This window comes from Alexandromys fortis, unplaced genomic scaffold (assembly GCF_014885135.2).
Source record: "Alexandromys fortis isolate MF-2015 unplaced genomic scaffold, M_Fortis_MF-2015_v1.1 scaffold_43, whole genome shotgun sequence".
Taxonomy (NCBI): Eukaryota; Metazoa; Chordata; class Mammalia; order Rodentia; family Cricetidae; genus Alexandromys; species Alexandromys fortis.
The window spans coordinates 8,310,028-8,335,593 of NW_026067928.1; the positions used below are offsets into that span (position 1 = coordinate 8,310,028).

The 25,566-nt window shown below is 41.0% G+C and overlaps 1 long non-coding RNA gene across 1 annotated transcript; it reads right to left on the reverse strand.

Annotated features, from left to right (window-relative positions):
- Positions 1 to 6,996: 6,996 nt before the first annotated feature.
- LOC126503134 (uncharacterized) lies at positions 6,997 to 25,021 on the reverse strand. The gene is made up of 5 exons (XR_007592171.1): positions 23,922 to 25,021; positions 23,315 to 23,422; positions 22,207 to 22,272; positions 11,869 to 12,097; positions 6,997 to 7,101 (listed from the first exon to the last, which is right to left on the reverse strand). It is a non-coding gene; the product is annotated as an uncharacterized lncRNA (long non-coding RNA).
- Positions 25,022 to 25,566: the final 545 nt, after the last annotated feature.

Here is a 25,566-nt window from a genome sequence, read left to right on the forward strand (position 1 = left end):
CAGTTGTCTTGCCTCAGCTTCTGAAGGGATGGTATTATAAATTTCTGCCACACCTAGAATTCTCTCATACAAACAGACCAGTGGTTTTATTTAGTTCATTGTGAGTTCACTGATATGATATACCTTCCTCCTCCATGCTTCCTTCTTCAATTGTGCTAATGTGCTTTTAGGCTAAATACAAAAATAGAAAGCCATAAAACCTTAATGCAAGTCTCAATTTCAATTTAATAGTTTCAACAAAATTGATGTGCAAATAAATTTTATTCATTCTCCCCCCAATTTTATATTAGATTGCCCCTGCCACCATATTTTCTCAAAAAAAATGGTTTGGAAGTAGGAAATTTTTTGTTGAATGTTTTCTAGTGCTTTAACAATGAACAAAATTGAACACTGGCTCCCATATTTTCAATCACTTATTAAGTGCTTTGTCCTATCTCAGTTTTGTGTCTTAACTGTCCTATTTTTTAAAAGTAATCCTCTTTTTCACTGATATAATGCACATGTTTTAATCCATTTATTTCCATATTAAACATGTTAAAATCCATTCACATGCATTTGATTAACCTTTTCTTTAATTGCTTCTGGATTTGGAAGGGCTCACTTAAAACCACTTTCCTCCAACCAAAATAAGTGGATGATCTTTTAGTACTTTATTTTTAGGTATAAAATACTGAAGCAGGAGAAAGCCAGAGAGCAGACGTCCCAAAGATGTTCTCTGACTTCTTCCACAAATGTGCCACAGAATGTATGCACCATCCTCACACAAATATACAACATATACACAAAATAAATAAAATTAAAGATAAAATATTGAAACATAAATGTAGAAAAAGAAAATAATAACCCAGCTTTCTTTCTCCCAAATAATTAGTCCAATCATGCCTTAATCTTATCTTCATTGCTGTGATAAACTCCCTAACTGAAATCACCTTCAGGAGGAAAGGGATTATTTGGATTACTCTTCCAATTCACCATCCACCATTGAAAGTAACTATTAGCCACCCACGTTTCTCTTGTTTTCTGTCTTTCATTTTCAAATACCGAATCAGACAAATGCCATGATATGTTTCTCTTTCTACCTCCGGGTTCCATTTTATTGAGCATTATTCCACTGCCACCCATCCGTGAAGGATACTAAATGATCGTTGTTTCTACTTGTTTTCGCTATAGCCACTGGTGGCTTTGCTCTTAGGGTAATATTAGATTCACAGAGCAAAGCAGAAAGCATTCCTTCTCTTCCTGTCTTCTGAAAGAAATTCTATGGAAGGGATATAATTTTTTCCCCCAAAGCTCAGTAGAAATTACTAGGTGAACTCAGTCAGGTCTGGTGTTTTCCGGTTTATAGCTCCCTGCCTTAGTTAGGGTTACAATTTCTGTGATGAAAACTATGACAAAAAAGCAACCTGGGGAGGAAAGGATTTTCTGAGTTTAGCTAGAAATATTGATCTCACTAATCTTTTTTAAAAATTAGCTTTGCGTTTGATTTTTCTGTATTGACTTCATGGTTTCCAAATTTTTATATTTATTGTCTCCTTTTGAACTTGATATTATTTCTATCTAGTTTCCTATAGTAGTAGCTAATTGATTGAATTTTAGTTCTTTTTTTAAAAAATTTTCTAATATATACATTTATGTTACAGATTTCCTTCTCGACACTGCTTTCATCACAACCTACAAATATTGATAAACTCTATTTTTTGTTTGTTTAAAATATGTTTCAACTTCCCTTCAGACATTTGTCTAACCTGTGAGCTATTTAGAAGTATGTTGTTTAATCTCTCTTGGAGTATTTTTTTCAGGTTTTTTTTTTTCTTGCTCTCAGCTTCTGTATAACTTCTACAGTGGTTTGAGAGCGGACATTGCATGAGTTCAGTTTTTTAAAATTCTGTTAATGTATCATGATCCAGAATGTGTCATCTTTCTTAGAGAACACCCCAGAGACACTTGAGAAGAATGTGCATTCTATTGTTGTCTGGCTAAATATGCTGGATCTCAGTTGTGCTTCTTATGTCCGGGTGAACTGAATCGAATTGGTTAATAGTGAACAGAGAGAGAGGGAAGGAGCAGAGCCGGGCCCAGGTGCAACTGTCAGAGTCCTATATCCAAAGGCCTATTTCCTTTGACCGATCTCACCTCCCGAGGAGTCTGCGGCATCCCAAAATAGTGTCACTTGCTGAAAGCAGAGCATTCAAAGCAGGAGTCTACGGAAGACCTTCACATTCAGACCATCACATGTGTTTCTGGTCCTCAAAGGCTCACATACATCCCATTAATGAAACGTGCACTTGGTCCGTCTCCAAGATCGCTAAAGTTAACGGTTCCAGCAACTGATTAAAAGCCTAGCTCAAAACACGTTATGAGTCTCGCATTAACTCTTAGCTGGAAGCTCCTATAAATTAAAATCAAATAACATATTTTAAGGACATAATGCCACGGGGAAAAAAAAATACCGTCATTCCAAAACTGATGGGCGGGGGGGGGGGGCTATAGAAAAAAAAAAAGACTAAAATACAATTGGCCAAACATATCCAACATCCAGAACAGGCAGAAAGTATGTGCACTCTGGGCCTTTTCCAACTGCAGTCCATAACACCGCCCTGGAGCTGGTTCTCTTGCTGCCTGCAGCTTTCCTTGCCGTATATTCAGCATTCTGGCATCTCCAACAGGCTGTGGTCTTTAATGTGGCTTAAGCTGAACCCTTACAGGATCACACAGTCCTTTCCAGGGGCTTGTTGCAAGAAATCTGACTCTGCTCCACACTGCATGCCCTCCTCTGCCTTCCTTTGAAATCTCCAGGGAAGCCATAATCACCCCCCAACTCTTGCATTCTGCCTGCCTGCACACCCAGCCAGGTCCTCTGCAAGCCTGAGTAATAGCCAAGCCTTTGAGTAGATAAGTGGCTGTACCCAGGACTTCCCTAGGCAACCCTGTGTGATCAGGTTATTCTGTGCTCCTCTCGTCTCAAGGGAAAGGGTGTCAAAATAAGGTAACAATTTTGACTGGTAACCTACCTACAAGGACTGAGTAGCATTGATTCCTGATATGCCCTCAGGGCATTTTTTCCTATCATCCCCTTGCAAAGTAATTAGTGCGTGTTGTTATAGCGTTAATCTTTTCAGCAACCATGGTCTCCCTTTCCACATCCTCAATCAAGTTCCTTTTCTGCCCAAATTTTGTTTCTCAACTCTTTCTACTCTCCCTTGCCTCTGGATTAATACCGTAAAACTGGCTGAAAGAAGCCAGTGTTAACTGAATGTTACCGTGTCTTGAAGCTTCCTCTGTCAAATTAGTTAATCCTACCATCTTTAACCTCCAGCTCTCATCAAGTTTCAGAACACGAACAGCATGTAGACAAATAGTTTTGCACAACATTACACAAATTGTGTCTTGTTTAATTCCCAGCCCCATTCTTGGTCTCATCTGAGACCTCATGAACTCAGTATGTATTGTCCGTGTTTCTGTTGGCATTCTGGTATTCTGAGTTCCCACTAGAACTGCCCACTAGCTATGCTTCTAGGGTTCTGAAGCTTATATGACCCATATCTCCAAACCCTTTCAATTTACTTCCATAAGCCAGTTCCAAATATCTAAAAACAACATGGCCAGGTTTATTCACAGTGATAAGCCTATTTTTCTAACACCAACTTTCTCTTTTAGTGTATTTAGCACTGGGGCTTTTGTATCCCTGTTGATAAGTGCTAAAGAAAGTACCTTAACGAGGAGAGATTTTGCTGACTACTGTGTTTAAAGGTTTCCCTCCGTGGTTGTTTGGTCCCATGCACTTGGGCAGAGCAACAGTGTAGTAGGACCACGAGGCACAGTAGCATGTATGTGTGTGTGTGTGTATGTGTGTGTGTGTGTGTGTGTGTGTGTGTAGGAAGCAGAGTGAGAGTAGTCTGGAGACCCTGTACAACTCTCAAAGTCACACCCACCAGTGGCCCACTTTCTCAGCTTGCTCCCACCGCCTGAAGTTTCCAGTCTTTCAAAACATCACAACTAGATGTAGACTAATATTGGAAATATGAATCTGTGAGGGTCATTGATATTTAAACTATAACACTGAACAATGTGCTGCAATTAAAAGACAGTTATAGAGCCAGGCGGTGGTGGCGTGCACCTTTAATCCCAGCACTCGGGAGGCAGAGGCAGGCGGATATTTGTGAGTCCGAGGCCAGCCTGGTCTACAAGAGCTAGTTCCAGGACAGGCTCCAAAGCTACAGAAAAACCCTGTCTCAAAAAATGAAGAAGAAAAGGGAGGAGGAGGAGGAGGAGGAGGAGGAGGAGGAGGAGGAGGAGGAGGAGGAGGAGGAAAAGAAGAGAGAAGCAGGAATCCACTGTGATGGGGGAAAAAATTGGGCTGCTTATGTCTAGAGCCTCTAGAAAAGAAACTGTGGGGAAACCTGAGAAGCAGTAGCAGACAAAGGTATTCTGGAGTAAGTGGTTCTCAGCGAGGCAGCCAAGGAGTCGGTTAATATGAAGTTAGTGTCTCTTTGAGGATTAGAAGATCGATTAATTGTAACAGTTTCTATTAGGGTTCCCTGTATCTGTCAAAGTATAAGAGTGATAGAGAGCAAGAAGTATGTGTGGATCCCAGGCTAAATACACAGTGACTTCAGGAAAAAGACCTCAGAATATCCTATGCCCATTTGTATCATATGAAAGGTGGCCAGTGGACATTACCAGAGCTTTAACGAAAGAGTTCTAGCCCTTTTCAGCACAGACAACAAATTATCAATGACTTTAAAATGCTGAATTGGAATGATGTGCCTTGAGGAAATGTGTGGATCGTCTGACATGTGAAATTTGATACTCTCGTCAACTGGGTAGCCATTCAGATTGATGTAGTCCTAAGTATCTGTCATCTTTAGCTGAAAGAAGTCTGCCAGTCGTTTATATCTTTGGTCATACACCAAGAAAAGCACCCAGACCAACAGTAATATGACCAACGATCAACAGAATGGCCTGCAGGTGTGCCTGTGGAGTTTTCCTTTAAATAGATGCTTAAATTCAAATGAGGGTTATTGCAGGTGAGCCTGAGCTATGGGACAATGTATCATCAATGAGTCTTTGGAGGACTATCTTAAGCTCATCCACCAGTCTTCACGAGATGGGAAGAAGAAGGTTTTATAAACTACAGACAAACCTGAGAACTTTGGGTGTCAACTGAACTAGAGTTGTTGGAGACACTGCTATCTTTCAGCTGAACCAGTTATTTAGTTAGCAGTGATGTAGGAGTTCTGCTGAATGTCCCTTTTAAGAGGGTCTCACTGTGAAGCCCTGACTGGTCTCAAATTCACAAAGATCCACCTACCTCTGCTTCCCAAGTACTGGGATTAAATGCATGTTCTACATCACACTCCACATGACAAAGTATTGGGATACAATTACTTAGAATATTTTTGCTTCTATACCTGCAGGCATTGTTCAAATATATTAGGCAAGATTCTCTAGAAGAACAGATCTAGTAGGAAGAAAGTTTATTAAATTGGCTTACATGATAGGGTCTGGGTGACAGCTAGAGTTAATTGTCAACTTGACTGAATCTACATCACATCTACAAAGATGAGCCTTTGGGAATGTCTGTGGGAAATTATCTTGATTGTGATAACTGAGTGGGGAAAAACCAACCCAGTGTGAATGGCACTCTTCCTTGACTGGAATCTAAGAATCTGTCTGGAGAAAGAGAGTTGAGCAGCCACATGTATTCTCAATTCTCTGCTTATTGTCTGTGAGTGTGAAGTGACCAGCACAATCAATCTCTTGCTATATCTGTAACTGTGAACTAGAATAGAGCCTTCCATTCTTCAGGTCTTTTTGTCCAGATGTTTGATGACAGCAACAGGTCATTTTATTATTATACCGTCTACACACTGGAAAGGAAACAGACCTGTTCAGACCGTGAAACTGGATCCGCTAGAATTCTAATCACGTGCCAAAGGCTTGAAAGATTCCTCAGGAGTCAATGGTCTTAGTGGATATTGGAGGGCCTACAAAATTGTACTCTGACTTAAGCTAAGCTGCCAGCAACAGCAATAGCAAGGGTAGCTGCCACTTGCTTATAAAGAAGAAAAAGAGGGAGGAAGCAATGCTTATTCCTTTGTCTTGAACTCCCATTGGAAAGTGACCCCCCACTCTGAAGAAGAGTCTTCTCCCATTCAACTAATGCCTCACAGACACACCCAGAGGTGTATCTCCTAGGTGATTCTGAATCCCATCAACCTGGCAATCAAGACTAACCATAGTCAGTCAGTGCTGTCCACCTGTCTTAATTTTGTCTCAAGAGTTTGGCTTCATGAATGTCAGAGAAAGTTCAGATAGAATATTTGGACAACATATTTTTCATTGTTCAAAATTATAGACTAGTTCTCTGGCTGGAAACTTTGGAAGAACCATTTGGTTAGGTTAAAAATACACTTTGGATTATATTTTGCCCCCTTTCCAACCTGAGGACAACAGGTGCATTGTAGTTTTCCTAGAACAAGTAGAACTGACAGGCTTAGGCTTAAACTAAACCTCTTACTATATCAAAACCTAGTATTCCAAGAAAAGGGGTTCTGTCCCATCTTTAGAGCAAATTTTCCAGGAGATCCCTCTGTTTCCCCAGTGTAGGCCATGTCATCAACAGCTCCTAGGTCACTTCTTTTTCTTTTCTATCACAGAAGTGACTGGATAAGTGGGCCAAGGCTTTGAGCACACACACACACACACACACACACACACACACACACACACACACACACAGAGGTCCTTCAGTGCATAGGCTGAGAATAAGTGAATTTTCCATCTACCAACAACATAAGAAAAGCATTTGTTCCAAGGGTCTTGTTTAACAGCGCAGGAAATTGCATCAAAACTATGAACTCAGGAACCAGATTTGAGCTCTCTGGATTTCCAGACTAACTAATCCTATCTATTTTTGTCACCTAAAACTTCAGGGAACAAATGAAACTTTAGATGAGAGGATATTGACAAAAACTATAAAGGAAGAAATAGATCTTTTCTTTCAGGCTTTTATTCTCTGGAAACTTTTTTCATTTCCTGTAGGCTGGAGGGTTCCACACTGACTCATCCCCAGGAAGAGAGCCTAAAACTGGATCCATTCTAAAAAGAAAGAGAGAGAAAGAAATAAAAATGACCATGATACAAAAGGATGATTTATTGCAAAGGAAGCATTCTGAATTCCATAACGATAAAGTTTTGACACAGTAAATTCTAGAGTTTGAGGTTCTTCAGGACCCACTATATACCACAGCACAAGGTACTGACTAAGGCTTTGCACCCTTAAGGACTAACTGGTCTCCTAACCCCAGGAGAGAGAGCTTGCTGGGAGCCCAGCTTTACATTCTAGGTCGCCACAAGGAGCAGATGAAGCCGCCTCTTAAAGTTTCTTATTGAAGAGTGACTTACTCCTGAGAGGAGTGGTGGACCACCAAGACGTGTCTGGCATTGCTACTCAACTGCCATAGCCGTAGCTGAGGCCAGGGAAAGCTGCTCAGTGGAGAAAGGACACAGAGAGATAGACTGACAGAGAGGACAGAGAAGCGGAGACAGAGAGAAAAGAGAGCGAGACCCCAATTCATAAGCCAACCCAGCCCTAGGCTTCCCTTTGTATCAGGTCCCTAGAACCCTGGATGAAAAAGCATCCTCTGCTATGCCCGTTTGCAGATGTCGCTCAGGCATGAGGACTGCCTCTTCCCAAAAGCACTGGCACTGCTCATACTTTACTGCTGTGGGACAACGGCCTGTACCCTGTCACTTGTATTTTAAATAAATGCTGATTGGAAAGTAGCCAGGCAGGAAGTATAGGTGGGGTGACCAGGCAGGAAGTAAAGGCGGGGCAATGAGAATTCTGGGAAGGCGATTCTGCATTCTGCTGTCCAGACCCAGTCGGAGAGGAGGCAGGATGTAACTGCCTCACCAAATAAGATACCCAGCCAAGTGGCTAACATAGACAAGAATAATGGTCTAGTATAAGTTATAAGAGTTAATAAGAAGTCTGAGCTACTAGACCAATCAGTTTATAACAAATGTAGACCTCTGTGTGATTTCTTTGGGACTTAACCACTGCGGGAACCTGGCAGGACAGAAAACTCAGTCAACACTTCACTAACAGAGTTATTACTTATGAAGGACTGTGACATACTTTTAAGAGATTGTCAGAAAGTGCCCAAATAACGTAAGGTAATCTAAGCTTCACATCGCTTCTAATGTTCGTGAAATACAACTGTGATCTTTTTTTTTTTTTAGAAAAATGCCTGATGTTCATGTTCCTAAAGGCCCCATTTTCCCCCATAAAATTTCACTGTGATTACTCTTAAGATCTTAATTTTTTTTTCATGCTCACTAAACTTCAGATTGAAAAAAGTAATAATGTGAGGTATCAGTCTTTTGATAAATGTGTTTTAAAACTAGAATCATTTAGTTAAGTGTGGTGATACATGCCTGTACTACCAGCACTCCAGAGGGTGCGGCCAGAGGATCATGAGAACAAGCCCAGCCTCAATTAAATAGGAAAGACCAGAATAACCTGGGCCACAGCAAGACATCATTTCATAAAGGGAAGAAAAGAGGATGAGAAATGTATCCATCACAAATTTACTAGTTTTATTTAGTCAGCTTAGCTTTCATTGCATGCTCTAGCTTATCACGGTTACTCATTTTAACCGATGTCATTTTTCTCCCTCAGACTCTCACTGCTGTTTATTAGGATGATACAATATTTATCTCTAAGTACATCTTTCTATATTTGTTAAGCAACATAGCCATGTGAAACAAGGTATTGTCCTTAGATTATTTGTTCAAAAAGAAGAAAGAAAAACAAGTTCAGTGGGGAAGGGCTTCCTGGGACCCAGGAGAAGGGCTCAGAGCCTCGGATGCCATCACTCAGAACTGCTGACTAGTCTTGAGTTTCATTAGTGAAATGGAACATTTGCTATTCCTTATTTTCACAATACAGCCATAGAGAAAACCCAACGCCTCGCTACACACTGGCTGCACTTTCAAATGTGCAGGCTCTCCCCCTCCTATATTTTGCTGTGGAAAAATAGGTACCGGAATCTGGGCCATGAAAAGATGCCCTCACACTCCACAAAACTGAGTGAAAAACCGAAGAGCTTGTTTCCAGCCATCCCCGCCCCCTTCCCCAGTGCCCACCAGAAGGAGAAGGGGGAAAAAGAAAAAGAAAAAGAAAACCCACACAGAGCTGTTTGATTGCTTAAGCCGGGTGGTCAGACAATAGGACCAGAAAGAATGGCCGCTTCCTTCCTTCCTGTTGAGTGTTCTGCCTGAGTGAGCAAATTCAATAGCACTTTGCTTCACAGCAGAACTGGGCTCTAGCATGAGGGAAAATCAACAAAGAGCCATTCTAGGGCATTTCCAACCCCACCTAAGGCAAGCCTCTGCTCTATGGAAGCAGGGGAGGGAGGTCCCGATTCAGGCCCTCCAAGGGGAGTAGCCTAGAAATACACAAACACCCCCGTTATTGTTTATATTAAGGGCTGTTGTTTATGCTGCGCCTTGCATTTGAAGTCGTCCAATTCAGTTTCCTCTTTCAACTTTATAATGTACAGCTCTCTAACTTGGTTCAAACTGCCTTTAAATCTGCCTATTCTGGGGTGATTAAGAAGTCAAAATTGGGACGGTCAACTCTGATGCCCTTGTTGTCAGAATCAACATAAATGTTCTTTCAATTAATTATCTTCTTTGTTGGCTTTTAGATCTGATTTGAGAAAACACAGTGATTGGCAATCTGGCAGTTAAGAGCGGAAATCAGAAATGGGATGAAAGAGACAAAATGTCATTTTAAGCCATGCAATATTGCGCTACCTGTAGAAAAATCTATACATTTGAATAGAGTGTAATTTCAAATGCCTTTAGACTATCTTGTAGTAATACATAAAAAGAAATATAATAAGGGGTATTCTCTTTATTTCAGTGCTTTTCTTAACTCATAATTTGTGTAGATATACCTAGGTTACAACTACTCCCAAAAATATACCTTCAGAATTTACAGAAACCCTAGAGGAAAGGGCATTGTTAGTTTTTCCTACTGTACGTGACGCAGACTTAAAACTAATTGTGTTAGCTCAGTACTCTTCCCTGGGATCATTCCCAATATGTCAACAGTCTGTTCCTTGGAACTTTTGAATGTGATAACATGTCACTCCTTAGTTATGCTAAATGGAACCATTGACCTTAAAAAGGGCAGATTATCTTAGAAGGCCTTAACTAATTACACACGTTCTTCAAAAGCAACGGACTTTCTCCAAAGGTGGCAAAAGAGGAATTAAGAGAGAGGCAAAGTGTGCAAAGGATTTGACCCTGAGTTCTTGGTGTGAAGACGGAAGGGGCTTTGGGAGATGAACGGTGTGCACTCCGGGCGTGAACTAAAAGTCACCTCCAGACAACAGCCGAGAAAACAAGAGACCTCAGCCCTGTTTGCCAGGAATCCAGTCCTGCCGGCTGTCTATAAAAGCCTAGAAGGGAAGTCTCTTCTCCAGTAAAAATGCAACCCAGCACATAGCCTTGATTTTAGTCTCTTGAAATAGTGAGCTCGGAGAAAAGCTGAGCCCACGCAGATTTCTCCTCCACAAAACATAACACACCGAGATAACGAACGGCTGCAGTTTTAAGATGTTAGAGTTTATGCAGCTGAGTCATGGCAACAATTAAAAAACAATTGTGTCCTCCCTCTTCTTCATCATAACAAATTCTCTCGATTGCAACCACAACCTCATGAGTATGAAAATTTGTCTTTTTTTTGTTGTTGTTGTTGGTTTGGTGACATAGTCTCTGTCACTGTGATATCCATGTTTGACTACTTCTGCCGGTGAAATTGATTGTATTTGTACTTGAATGCTTCTATGTTCAGAACTTAGCATCAAATATTGTTAGTATAGTGGCATAATTGTACATAATATGCTTCCACTCTCTTATTCTTCTGACGGATTTTAACAAGAACACACCTGGGATTCAGAACAGATATATTTAATTGGTAATAGTATTAAATTGTTAAAAGACTCACTTCATCTTTCAGTATTAAAAAAAGGTCCATCTCTACATGCATTCTACTTTGCGGTCTTTTATATATGAACTAATTAAATATTTTATTATAGTTAGGAAGATAAAAAATGAAATGAGAAAGGAAAATGACTTCTAATAAAATTTTCTAATAGCTAGAGGTTATGTAAAGTTTTTAAAAATATTTTTAAATTTTCATTTCTTATTGTTTGTGTGTGTGTGTGTGTGCGCGCGCACGCGCGTGTTTATGTATATGTGTATGATGTGACTGTAGCTGCATGTGCGCCATGGTGTTTATATGGAGGTCGGCAGACAGTGTCACAGCATCAGCTGGTCCTCTCCTACTTTTCCACAGACCCAGAGATGGAACTTTGGTTGACAGCCCTGGCAAAGGCCTTTACTCACCGAGCCACCTCTCTGGCTCATAAAGTTCTTTTATATTTAATATTTTCTAATCCTTTATTGATTTTCTGTGGATTTGACATCAGGCATCCCAATCCCACTTAGCACCCCGTCTCCTTGCTTCCACCCTCTGCCCATGCAACTCTTCCCCCCCCCCCCAGCAAAAAAAAATTTAAATTTTAGAATTTTTTTTTTAGTAATTATCACTACCATTGGAATTTCACAGGGACTCTGGCAGGTAGCTCAGTGAGGTTATTGAACTCACACAAGCTTATCAATTAGAGCTGCTGGAGTGTGATCCGTGGCCCAACACTAGATCCCCCTACTTCATGTTTAGGGATATAAAATATCATCTGGGGCAGGGGGATAGAGATCAGTGATAGACGACATGAGGCCTTGGGTTGAGTTCCCAGAATCACAAAATAAGTAAATAAAATACTATATTACCTTTAAAACCAGTGCCAAAGAATGTCTCTATGTTTGTTGTTGTTGAAGAATGTCTCTGTTTGTTGTTGTTGCTGCTGCCCTTCTGGGTCTTCTGAGAATGCCTTCATTATTCGCTGCTATAGCAGAGCATCGAGGGTTGAGGAATTTATATACACCTGATATGTGTTTCGGATAGTTTTGAAGTTTAGGAAGACCATGGTCAAGGCACAGGCGTCTTGCAAGAATTTTTCTGTTATGTTCGACAGCAAGAGGCAGAAGGGTAAGAGAGTGCATGAGCAAGGGACACCACTTTACTGGGCTCTGAATAATGAGCCCAGTATTACAGCATCACCAAATCACCCTTACCGCCTCTTAAAGGCTCTGCCCTTCACACTCTTGGGCTACAGACTAAGCTTGCCATAGGAACCAGAGAGTGCTAATTTGATAGCCCAGAGCTGCCATGCACACATACATTTCCTACCAGTAAAGACACTTGACCATGTAGCCCCATGTGAACATGAAGGTAGAAAGCTAACTCTATTACCAATTCAGTCCTTACTTCTCATTCAAATTTTGCCCACTGGTACAAAAATATCTTAAGTGTCAACTTTTTCTTTCCTTCCCTCCTTCCATCCTTCCTTTCTTTCCTTTTTTGAGATAAGTTTTCTCTACATAATCCTGGATGTCCTGGAATTCAATATGTTGACCAGACAGGCTTTGCATTCACAGAGATCTGCCTGCTCTGCCTCCTAAACGCTAGAATTAAAAGGCAAGGGTATGTGCCATGATGCCTGGGGCTACTTTCTTTAATCTCCTTGATTAAGGAATAGTTTTTAAACCTTTGCTTAATTTTCAGAATTTTGATATTTTAAAACGTATCAGAGAATCAGGGTTTGTGCCTATAATCCTGATAGCTGGGATGCTGAGCCAGGAAGCTGTAGCTTGAGTCCAGCCTTTAGGTGAGTTCTAGGTCAGCTAGACCATCAGACCCTCATTCAAAACCCCCAACAAAAAAAAAAAGCATTTAAAAGTAATTTATTTTTATTTTATGTTCCTTGGTATTTTCCTTGAATGTATGTCTGTGTGACGGTATCAGAAGCCATGTAACTGAACTGATGAACAAGTGTGAGTTGCCAGGTGCGTGCTGGAAATTGAAGCTGGGTCCTCTGGAAGAGAAGACAGTGCTTTCAACCACTAAGGCGTCTCTCCAGCTCCCAAAATAATAGTAATTTTAAAGTCTGTGAAAGTCATGTTATAGAATGTTCTTTGATTGCAATTTTTGATCCTTTGTTCTTGGTGAGAATCAAGTTATTTATGTTCAATTAGCATATTACAGACACGACAATTCTCCTTGCCAGGGCTATGCCTCCTAATGCATCCCATTTTTACCTCTGTCTAACATAGTGTTTGACAGGCTTCTCTGCTGTGGATTTGTTTTGTGTGTGTGTGTGTGTGTGTGTGTGTGTGTGTGTGTGTGTGTTTAGAAGAGTTTTGTTGGGGGAAGTTCCTTGAAATAAGAAGTATATGTTTTTCCTTAGACATTCAGTTTTGCTCATTAATTCTGTACCTATATCATCTCATAGACTTCTATTCAGTTTATAATACATTACTGTCTGAGCTGGAACTCGTTACTTGATGGGACACTTAGGCTGACTTTTCTGTCTCTGTCTAAGGTCCAAGGTCTGACCTTTGTTCCTATGTTCCACAGTAGGAACTAAAGCTGATCACTCTACTATTTTATCATTTATTCTGCTATATTCACTTAATACATGTTTATTAATGTATTTTGTGCCAGATTCTATATCAGGAAGAGCTGTACTTTTAGGGCACTGCATTCTAGTAAAGCAGGCACATGGGTAAAAACTTAAGTATGGGGAATTAGAGGTAGAACCTTGGTGTCAGAGTGTGGTCCGACCATCACCAGCAAAAAATGAAACAAAACTCTCAATTAAAGTGGGATGAGCTGGGGGGGAAAGTTCAGTAAGTCAACTGTATTTTGTAAAAAATGCAGGGATATAGTTCTGAAAGCCATTACTCACATAACTCCAATTTCCGAGACACTCTAACAAAAATAAGCCAAGCAGAAGAATCCCATTTCCAGTGACTATTACTTTTCCTGTCATCTCTCCTCTGTGACAGGACACCTTTCCTTTGAACAGCTCTTTGAGGTGTCAGACAAAGTCTGACTAAGCAAGGATGACGAATTCTTTCATTCTTCACAGAACATGTTATAGACAGAAGTTTCTGTCCTGCTCAATCATGCAGCCATTTAGTCTCAAAGAAACACATAGAGGCTTATATTAATTATAAACTGTAACTCAGTTGGTAGAGCATGAGAGACTTAATCTCAGAGTTGTGGGTTCAAGCCCCACGTTGGGTGCCGTTATGTAACCAAAGCCTGGGCTTACATTTCCTGGCTGCCCAAACCTGAATAATCACACAGAAACAATGTTAATTACAATAATGGTTGGCCAGTGGCTCAGATATATTCCTAGCTAGCTCTTACATCTTAATCTAACCCATTTGTATTCGTCTATTTATTGCCACGAGGCCGTGGCTTATCAGTAATATTCTGGCATCCTTCTCCTTCTGTGGTTACATGGTGTCTCTTTGACTCTATCTACTCTTTCTCTCTCTATTTCTGTTCAAATTTCTGCCTGGATTTACTCTGTTAAACCATTGGCTGAAACAGCTTTATTCATTAACTAATAAAAGCAACACATATACAGAAGGACATGCCATACCATCATGCAGAGGCATTTCTTTATTTGTCTTTTCTATGTGGTACAGTTAGTATAAAGATGCAGTCCTTCATTGATGAGCTCCCTCCTGTTTGTCAAAGACACCTCCAAGCCTGTCAGCAGGTCATCATATTAGCTTATCATTTCCTTTATTCCACTTGTGTTCTCAACTAATTTGGAAGTTTTAGACCACATCAAATTCATCCCTGTACCCTTTGTATCTGAAAAAAAGAGAGGCTTCCAACAGACTTTTTAGTTATTAATGATTTATTACTTTTAGTTATTAATGATTTAATAACTGTGTGGATGGTAGTCACCATACATAGATGTAGTAAGATTTTTCTTTGGGCCACCAGCTCACAAATAACAACAATGAGACATTATTAATTATGAAAGTTTGGCCTTTAGCTTAGACTTGTTTTCAACTAGCTCCTATAACTTAAATTAAACCATATTTTTATTACTCTACATTCTACCATGTCACTTTTACCTCTGTCCCATTTTGTGTGTCCATCACATTGGTATCTATTGTGTGCCTAGATTCCTCTCTCTGCCTGGAAGTCCCACCTATCATTCCTATCTAGTTATTTGCCATTTGGCTCTTTATTAAACCAATCAGAAGGTGCCTCAGGCAGAGACATATCTTTATGAAGTAAAGAAATATTCCACAACACATAACTTCTTTCAATAACATGAACTTCTTTCAATTTTTATAATACCAAACAAATAATGGAGACTTCATGTTCAAATTTTTAGTCAGTGTGTATATATGCACATACCCATCTCACCCTGTAATACCGACAGCCTGGGAGGACAAGCGCTCCCATGTCATGGTATGTTCAAAACCACATCCTTCCCACTCTCTGGAATGTTAAGGTCTAGTCATGTCTGTGACTGATAGACTCTTGTGTTTTCTTTCCCTCCTTCTATAACATAATAGCATATAGAAGATCACCCCTAAGATAAGAAAATGTAGATGAGGAAAAGTCATTGTTTTTGTTCTAACCGATGATGGAGGTGGGTCTTATATCTATCTGTTGCTTTCATTGGTTAATTAATAAAGAAACTGCTTGGCCTTTGATAGGACAGAAAATTAGGTAGGCAGAGTAGACTGAACAGAATGCTGGGAGAAAGAAGCCGAGTCAGGCAGTCGCCATGAATCTCCCACTCCAGACAGACGCAGGTTAAGATCTTTCCCGGTAAGCCAGCTCGTGGTGCTACACAGAATATTAGAAATGGGTTAGATCAATATGTAAGAGCTAGCCAATAAGAGGTTAAAACTAATGGGCCAGCAGTGTTTAAAAGAATACAGTTCCCGTGTAATTATTTTGGGGCATAAGCTAGCTGGCAGCCAGGAGCCGGGGGCAGCAGGAACGTGGACTGCAGCTCCTTCAACAAACAGACATACATATGTCTTTTTGTTCTAACAGATATATAACAGATATATATATATATATAATATATATATATATAGTTTGTTAATGTATCAGAATTTGTGCTTTTATGTATGTTAGAATTAGATATATTTCTAGACTAAGTAAATATATCTCTGTTTATATCAAATTCAGTCATACAAAAAGTAGATATTGAACAGGACATCTTATAAAAAGAGTATTAGCACGAAGACACGGGTATATTTTATTATGCCTTCATTAACAGTTTGGCTGGTTCCTGTGATGGAAACAAAAGCTACTATTTCAATTTATGAAAATTTTCTTAGTCCATGTTGATCCTGAACTCATGGTTTTCTTGATTTAGCTTCTCAAAAGACTGGATTAAGGACATACTCTAACTCACACAGAATGAAAAACAAATGTATGTATTTTTTCATTCAAAATACTTCTTTGAATGCTGGTAAGATATCAAGGTACTTGTCACCAAGCCTGAGAAGCTAAATTGAATCACAGGATCACACAGTAGAAGGACTGAACTCTTACAAATGGTCATCTGACTTCCACGTACCTTACATTACATACAAGCACCCACACATATACAACATGCACATACACACAATACATAAAAAACATAATATCTCCTTAACTTCAAGACTGAATATAGTGAGTTCCAGATCAGCAAGGGTTACAACTGAGATCCTCTTTCAAAACAAACAAAAACCCTTTAGCTGAGTAGCAGGTCTTTACCAATAAAATGGGAATCGGATTTCAAATTTTAAAAAGATAGATATAGCAAGTATTTTAAAGGATAGTATATGAGGCTTTGTAAGGACATGTCACGCCTAAATCTTAACATTCCACCCCAGTCTCCAAAGGCTCATATCCACCTCATAATTCGAGATGCATTCATTCCATCTGTATGTGTTGTCTTCAGAGTTGAAATGGTTTTAAAATTACTCAGAAGTGCAAAATCAAGTTTCTTTTTTAATGTACAGCCTCTTTCTCCTTTTACGTTTCTAATAATTATCAGCATCTCCTTGACATAATTAGCAAACCCAACTTTAGTCTCTCTCTCTCTCTCTCTCTCTCTCTCTCTCTCTCTCTCTCTCTCTCAGAGGAATTATAGTACTGTTTTTTAATTAATTTTTTTTGTATATGCTTTGGTGATTTGCCATGGGTGTCGAGTCCCCTGGAACTGGAATTACAGACAGTTGTGAGCTGCCATGTGGGTGCTGAGAATTGAACTCAGAACTTCAGGAAGAGCAGTCAGTGATCTTAACCACTGAGTCATCTCTCCAGTCCCCCAAAATCAAGCTTTTACTAAGACTCAAAATAAACTTTTAGTTGTGAACCCCTATAAATTCAGAAAGCAAGTGATAACCTCCAAAGATGTTGTGACAGATATGAAGCCTCCCTGTTCCAAAACAGAGGAACAACATACAACAAGAATCGAAAATCAGAACAAAGTAAGAACAAAATCCATCAGAGCAAACATGAAGCCCTGAAGATCCTCATCTGACCTCTGTCACATATGGTGTAAAGACGTAAACTGGAACATATATGGGCAGGTCTGTGCCTAAGGCCTTTCTGTTGGCCTCCCTCCCTCCCTCCCTCTCTGTCTCTGTCTCTGTCTCTGTCTCTGTCTCTCTCTCTCTCTCTCTCTCTCTCTCTCTCTCTCTCTCTGGCTTTACTTATTGTCTACAGTCTTTATTAGCAAACATTCCATGTTCCTGGCATTGCCATCCTCCTGATGTCTCTATCGCAAGTAAGGTTTCATCCTTAGAACATCACAGGTCAGTCCCTCTGCTTTCCACAAACATCCTCTGATTATCTGTTTCCTTGACCGCCAGGCCATAGAGATACTTGAGTGGTGTGGGAGGTCTTTCTGTCTATGTGTTGTTTTTATTGGTTAATGAATAAAGGAATTGGCTTGGCCTAGAGCATAGGAGGAGGAAGGCAGAGTCAGAGACAGACACCATGGAGCTGCCAGAGACAGACATGCTGAAACTTTGCCAGTAAGCCACTGCCACATGGTGATATACAGATGAATAGAAATGGGTTAAATTAATATAAGACTTAGCCAATAAGAGATTAGAGCTAGTGGGCCAAGCACTGATTTAATTAATACAGTTTTCTATGTGATTATTTTGGGTCTAAGCTAGCAGGGTGGCTGGGACGAACAAGTAGTACCCTTCTCCAACACTTGAGAACAACTTTGGCTATGTAGATTCAATTCTGACCAAGTGACGTGTGTGTGTGTGTGTGTGTGTGTGTGTGTGTGTGTGTGTGTGTATCAGGAAAGTGGGATTGCTCATTTTTACACTAATGAAGTCTCTCTGATTCCTGAATATTTTCCTAGGACCTTTAATCTCACCATTTAGGAAGTATAGAGTTCAAGTGCTGCCTCGCACAATGAAAGAAGCCCTGAGCTCAGTCAGCACTGTATAAAGCTGGAGTATTCACTCATGCTTATAGTCCCAGCATACCAGGGGTTCAGCCATAGCTCTTCCTGACACAAAACCTATGCACAGACAGACATGTATGAAGCAAACAACAGGATAAATAATAAAAGAGGTAACTGACCAGTTCCAGTTCCTGCAGTGATATGCTGGAACAGAGGACAGACCTTGGGACCCAATCAAACACAGAGAAGTCCGCTTAAGTGTCCAACCAACTCACAAGTCCCAGTGCAAACAAAAAGGACCAAAAAAGAAACAGTGCTTTTGTAGTGGGGGGGGGGGCAAGGATGATACTCCTTAGCTATATACATCCTTACCCCTTTCAGCACTCTTGAAGACTGTGGAGTAACAGGGGATTTCAGCTTCAAGATCGTTTTCATTATCGATTAATTCTGGGTTTTTTTTTTTGGCATATAGTTCACTTTTATTTTAAAATGAACTTATCAAGGACATTCTTAGGATGACAATGAGCATTATTTAGGAGGACAGATAGTACATGCCAGGCTAGTAAGACTGAGAAAAATTGGGAGTAAATTAAGCAACTTTTTATACTAGTAATAGCAGACAATAATCCCTTTCTCATTAAAAAAAAATAAAAGTTACTTAAGCCATTTAAAAAGTTTGTTACTGTAGGCCTTTAAATTAGCTGAGTGTTAAAAGAACTGAGCCAGAGTTTATTTGAGTCGTCTCTATCAAGTGGATGGATACAGAGTTTGAACATTGACCTAAGACTTCTGACCTTTCATTTCAGAACTGCTGGCTGATGGGCAACGTCCTGAATGAATGCCAGTTTCCTCTGCACTCACTTTCAGAGGTCAAAGGAGTCTGTATCTTAACCAGTTTCTTTAGAATTACAGCATTCTAAGAATGACTACCCAGGCAATGCTAGTGATATTTTACATAGTAATATTTTGTTTGTGATCTAACAAATAAAGCTTGCCTGATGATCAGAGTGCAGAGCTAAACTACTAGTTAACCATAAAGGTCAGGCAGTAAGAGCACACACCTTTAATGCCAACACTCAGGAGAGAGAGTGTGCAGATGGATCTCTGTGAGTTCAAGGCCACCCTAGGCTGCACAAGACCGAATCTGTTTAAAAGAGAAACCGAGGCCACAACACTTGGAATCACAGGCCTTTAATCCCAGCACTAGGAAGTTGGAAACAGGAAGAGATATGGCTGGGAAGAGAGAGGAATATAAGGTGGGAAGGGACAGGAGCTCAGATGCAGTCCGAAGACTCTGTCTGAGATGCTATCTAAGGATTCGATTCATAGAGACAGGATTGCCCTTTCAGTTTGAGCATTGGTAAAGGTAAGAACTCCCTAGTAGCTGGCTGCTCTGCTTCTTTGGTCTTCAGCATTAACCCTATATCTGACTCTGGGTTTTTATTATTGAACTAATTAGAATTCCTGCTACAATTTTACCTTTCATTAGAAGGTTGAATTTGGATAAAGCTTGGAAGAAAAAGATGAATAATTCTTCCAAGTCTCTGGCAAATATATCACACTCCAGAGTGGACCACAGTCACCCTTCTCCCCACCAGGTCTTGGGCACTCTCTTAAAATAAATGGTAGGCTATAACTACCTTTTATAAGGATGCTAACGGTTCATATTGGGCCTGTCTTCTTTGAACTGCCCTGTTCTTGCTTATGAACATGAGAACACATTGTACTTCCCTTTACGAGGGGAAGAGGGAAATGTTTCATTCATTTTGTTGGATTGAATTGTGTGCCCTCAGAGACAGAACCCAACAGTGAGTGGAACAAAATCAAGATAGTACTACCCGTAAACTACAAAGATTCCCTGATAAGATTATTGCGATAAAAGTAATTTTCTGTTCTACAAAAGTTGTTAATAAAGAGAAAAGAATACTCTGTTGGGATAAAATACTTAGTTTTTCTCTCCTTTCCTTCCCCATCCCTAAACAGAACGTTTGTTTCATTGAATACATAAGAGGTTCCTACTCAAGCATCTTGTGCGTGTGTGTGTGTGTGTGTGTGTGTGTGTGTGGGAGAGAGAGAGAGAGAGAGAGAGAGAGAGAGAGAGAGAGAGAGAGAGGTTTGTTACTGTGTGTGTGTGTGAGGGTAGGGGGATGGAACCCCACTCAAGCTAGGCAAGCACTCTATCACAGAGCAGGACAGAAGGTTTTACAGACCGTCCTATTTCTCATTATCAGAAAGTCTTTTTTAGATTCTCTGCAATGATCATTCAAAGTTCAGTAAGACTGTTGTGATTGACCTTTTACCCAGATCCCCACCCTGGGTGAGTTTCCTATCCCTACCCCCTAGGGAACAGGAAGTTCATCAAGGTAAACACGTGGGTGCAAGGCAGTTAGGTGAAGCCGCTCCTGGCAGTGTAGGTCACCAGGACAGACTGCTCAGAAAGTTCAAGTCCTACACAAGCAAAGGATGAGTAACTGAGAAAATGACGTCTTTAACCCTTTACCCTCTAGGCACTGTCTCTTTCACTAAGACATAAATATAGCAGAGACAGTAAGACAACTGAATAACTTATCAAACCTCTTTGGTTTCTTAACAAGGTTTGCACTAATCTCTAGTGCATTCTGAAAAGTTTCTGCACCCCGATAAGTCCTCCACTCATGCAATAATCCAAATCAGACCAAATCAAGCCAAATTAGAAAAAGTCCAGGTTTAATGGAAACAAACGCTCCCAGATGGCTTTCCAGCACCCCGGAGAGAAAAGAAAGATGGGAAAACCATTTGTTTGTTCTCTGGGGCCAGTTTAAATGCCCTTTGGGAGTGGTCTTGATCATCTCTAGGGAAGGGTCATCTTTTGGCAGGCTTTCTTGGGAGCGGAGTCCGGACTGAGAGGACTCCCAGGGGAGGGGGCTTGAATTGGAACTTTCACTGGAAAGTTCCAAACTCTTTGGATACATGAATGCTGGGGTTGGAATGAGGCCTTCACTCAAAATTCCAGACTCATTGGATATAAGGATGCCCAGGGCTGAGGTGAAGCTTCCACCAAACACATTCCCTTCTTTCTTTTAGTCATGGTTTTAAGCCACATGCAAACCACTGTTTCCAGTGCTTCTTTTTGCCTGAATTTGGGCTTGGGCAATCTACCTAGAAGCTTTAGTCTTATTTTCTAATTAGGTCTATTTTAATAGCCACTCACAACCTGACCTCACGGGATCTGTTACTAGTACTGTTGACGTCGAGGGCCAAACACGTGCTGCAGATTGCTGAATGTTTGCGTGTGCATTTCAGATGCCCAGGGAGCAATGCTGTAGGCAGAAGAGGGGCCAGCTAAAGCACCTTCTCCAGCCAAACTAGGGATGTTCAGTGCTGTCCCAGTGGTTAAAAGGGAAGCTTAAAATAAGAAGATGTCTTATGGTCAGACAACAGAGAAACACAGATGCGAGGATAAAGTGAACCCTGAGATCAAGAGAGATAGGAACCCGCAGGCAATCTGGGCATGGGTTCCTCAATTTGTGGCCTTAGCCAGAAGCTGAAAATGTACTTTATCCTGTCCTGGCTAAAGGCAGAAATGCCAGAAGTATTTGAATCCTGCTTCCTAAATGATTTTAAGGTCTCAGTTCTTGAGACAGGAATGTTAGAATAACCTTGAGGATGAACTCCTACCGGGGTTGGTTTTGGACCACACCTCCCGTTTCTCTGATAATCCTAGCAAGGTAAAATCAGTTTTGCCACTCCCTAAACCTCTAATCTGAAAGAATAGACTCCCTCTGGCGTGTAGTGGAAACAAAACATTCCGATCTACTCCAAAGATTAAAGGACTACGTACCATTGTCTCCTCTCTTAAGAGTTAACGCCTTCTGCTGTCAGTCACGTGGTCAGGGGTCCCTGCCACCTGGAAGCCCAGGAGATAGAAGGAAGAGTTGTTGAGTTAGTGAGATAGTGTGCTGACCCTCCCCTGGAACCCTGCCTCTGTGCGGCTGCTTGCGCCCAGAGTTTCTGTCACACAGCACTGAGGAGCCTAAACCAACCCCTCCCCCCTTTGCTTCTTTCCTATGTCCTTTACTTTGGGATACTGGCCAAGGACTGGGCATGCTTTTGCTGCCACTCCAGGCTTTCTCACTCATTCTCCAGGCTCTCCTCACCCCTGCCCCCTTCCTCCGTGCAGCTGCCTGCCAGCCTAACTCTATTGCCGGGCCTGCCTGCTTTCCTGGCCCCTAACTCAGAAGAAAAGGCTCTCCTTTCCCCTTCTTTCCTTCTCCCAGAATTCGCCAACATCAACAGCTTTGCTGGCCTGTTATTTTTCTTGAAGACTTGAATAAAATTGTCCCCAAGCTTCCTTCTGAGTCTGTATCTAAATTCTTTTACTAACAAAACGAAGAACTCTAAAAGAGACCTCTAGTTTCCCCCTGCAATGCAAGGCTTCTACTACGACAGTGCACTTTATCAGACCTCAGACTTTCGTGAGATTTTGCAACGATGAAGCATTTAAATCTTGGCCTCATGCATACTAGGCAGGTGCTCTGTCTGTGAGCCACATCTCAAGACCTTAATTTGCTTTAATTTTTTCTTTTTCTTTTCTTCTTTATTTTTTTTTTTAAATTAAGAGTTTAGCCTGCTGTTCCAGCAATTCAGAAGTCTAGGTAAAAGGATCATTTGAACCCAGGAATTTGAGACTACTTTGGGCAACACTCCTACCTTAAAGGGGTGAGGGCAAAAAACTGCATTTTCTAATTCAGAAAGACCAATGCTAACTTTAACGTTGCTGTGTGGCTATTAGTTAACAGTCACGTTCCCTTTACCCTCCGACCTCACTTTCCCGTTACCCTCCGACCTCACTTTCCCATCTCTTATCTTTATGTTTTGATGCAACGACGTTGAAACAGAGGAAGGAAGTATGCGAAATAAGCCCTAAAACATCCCAAACCATCACTTACCTGACTGTATTAAGATTCAGAGAGCAGGGACATGGACAAGCTTTGGCAGATGTTGGCATCTGTATGGATAGCACGTGTTTACCTCTCTGTGGCATTAGAGTCTCTTCACTGTAAAGGAAAGCCATAGCGTGAGGTCTTTGTTTTGTTTTTATTGGAGTTCCTACTGACTACACAATCAACAAATTATCTTGAATGTCTTTTCTTATTTCTCTAATGAGACCCCATTTTTAAGGACAAATGATCTTAGTGGCTTCAGCTGTACTGTCGACAGTATTAGTCGTTATAAAACTCCTTACTGATTCCGTGCTCCTCATCTGCGATAGAGTGGTATTTGCCTAACATATACCAGCTTTGGTTTGTCACCCAGGTAATACGAGCAAGTTTCTATTCTGAAATCTATCAGCAGTGGTATTCACATAGGAGGCAATCACTGATACAGGCGACCAACGTAAATAACGACTTCTCTGAAAGTTCTCTTATTCAAGGAACCCGAGGCTGCGCACTGGAGTCTCCCCTCAGAATAACATAAAAAAAGGGGAAACTTCCCACCTCTTGTTTTACTTATTTTTGAACATTAAAAAAAAAAAAAACCAAAACCATACAAAACCTGTATCAACACTCTGAAGACTGAATCTAGCCTAGCTCTGTTCATTGGAGGCCAGCCTGGTCTTCATCACTGTGAATGGTTTGAGGCTGGCTAAGGATACTTCGTGAGATCCAGTCTCCAAAGCAAACAAACATCCAGGATGGGTGGGCGACTCATATCTTTAATTTCAGCACTTTGGAAGCAGAGACAGACGGGTCTCTGAATTCAAGGTTAGCCAGCTCTACAGAGTGTGGTTCCCGGACAGCCAGGGCTGCACAGAGAAACCCTGTCTTGAAAAATAAAACACAAACAAAATTAAAGAGTCTGTAAAATCACAGTGCTTTACAGAAGCAATAGAATGGACGTTAGAAGACAAAAGTGTCAACTTTGGGAAGAAAGAGTGTTTGGATTTCAGAAGGAGGCTGTGCCATTCAGCTGTCCTTAGCTGTGTGTCTCTAGCACTGTTGGATGTCTTTGGGTTTTTGTATCTTGTCTACAAATATCTGATAACGCCTGCCTCCTGTGAGAATTAAACGGGATCCTTCTTGCAAGTGGAAAACAGGACTACCGCCATGCTAATGGCAGCTGCTCAATTTGTTTATTTTATTTTATTCACAGGGAGGACAGCTGCGGGGAGGAGGAGTCATGGACCTCACACTGCTATCCATGAGATGCTAAGGTGGGTTCCGAAGAGGCAAGACTCACAGCAAAGCGAAACCTGGAAAGACCAAGACAGATGGGTGTGAATAGGCGTCTCCCTACTGTTACTTCCTCCCCCTTCCAAATAGCCATGGCTGCCTTGCTGCAGACACACTCAGAGAGGACTCTACCTGGTGCTTGGATCTTGAACCACTGTTTCTGAGACTCTACCTGGATATTGCACATATATCTCAAAGCGATCATGTCAACAACTATACGAAATATAAATGAACTGCTCTCTCCGAATCCACCAGGTGCCTGGCATTCTCCAGCTTCCTGACTGGTGTTCCTACCTATCCAGAAGACTGGTTTATTTGATTTACTTGGTTCCTGAAGGACATCAAAGGATCAGCAAGTCACGTGCGCTCATCCTGAGTCATTAGTTTGCAAGAAGCAACTCTCCTGTGCCCTCGTGAAACTGTTTTAGCCCTTCCTTGTTGATATTCTCACAATGCTGCCTTCCCTTTCCTACTGTTTTTCTTATGTAAGTACACTGGCTCAGATCACTAGAACAGTTCTTAGTCAGTATGCCATTGGCAGCACTCAAGAGGGTGTACGTAAATGCTCTGAGTATGATACTGCATCACTGGCCTTATGGCCTCTTGTAAGCAGATCAACAAGGAAACATCAAGAGGGCCCTGTGTGTTCTGAGCAAGACCCTGCTGACATTCACTCTCAGTACAGCAACTTTGGGGTCTAAGGAAGGACGCTATCATATTGTTCTTCTCACTTGTTCTGGGCCTGATCACAAGATGTTTACAATTTCGATCTTATTCTTTATCTTCCGGATTCTAATTCTCAAAGAACTAGGTAAGAACCTTTTACAATCCCACCTCTTCCTATTCCAGTTTCTCAGAACTACTTCATCTGCCCCTAGGAATCCCTTGGTCTCTCCTAAAATCTATCCTAATCCTAAAGTTAGGCTTCCTCAGGACCCAATGAGTGTGGCTCTTCTTTTTCTTTTCTA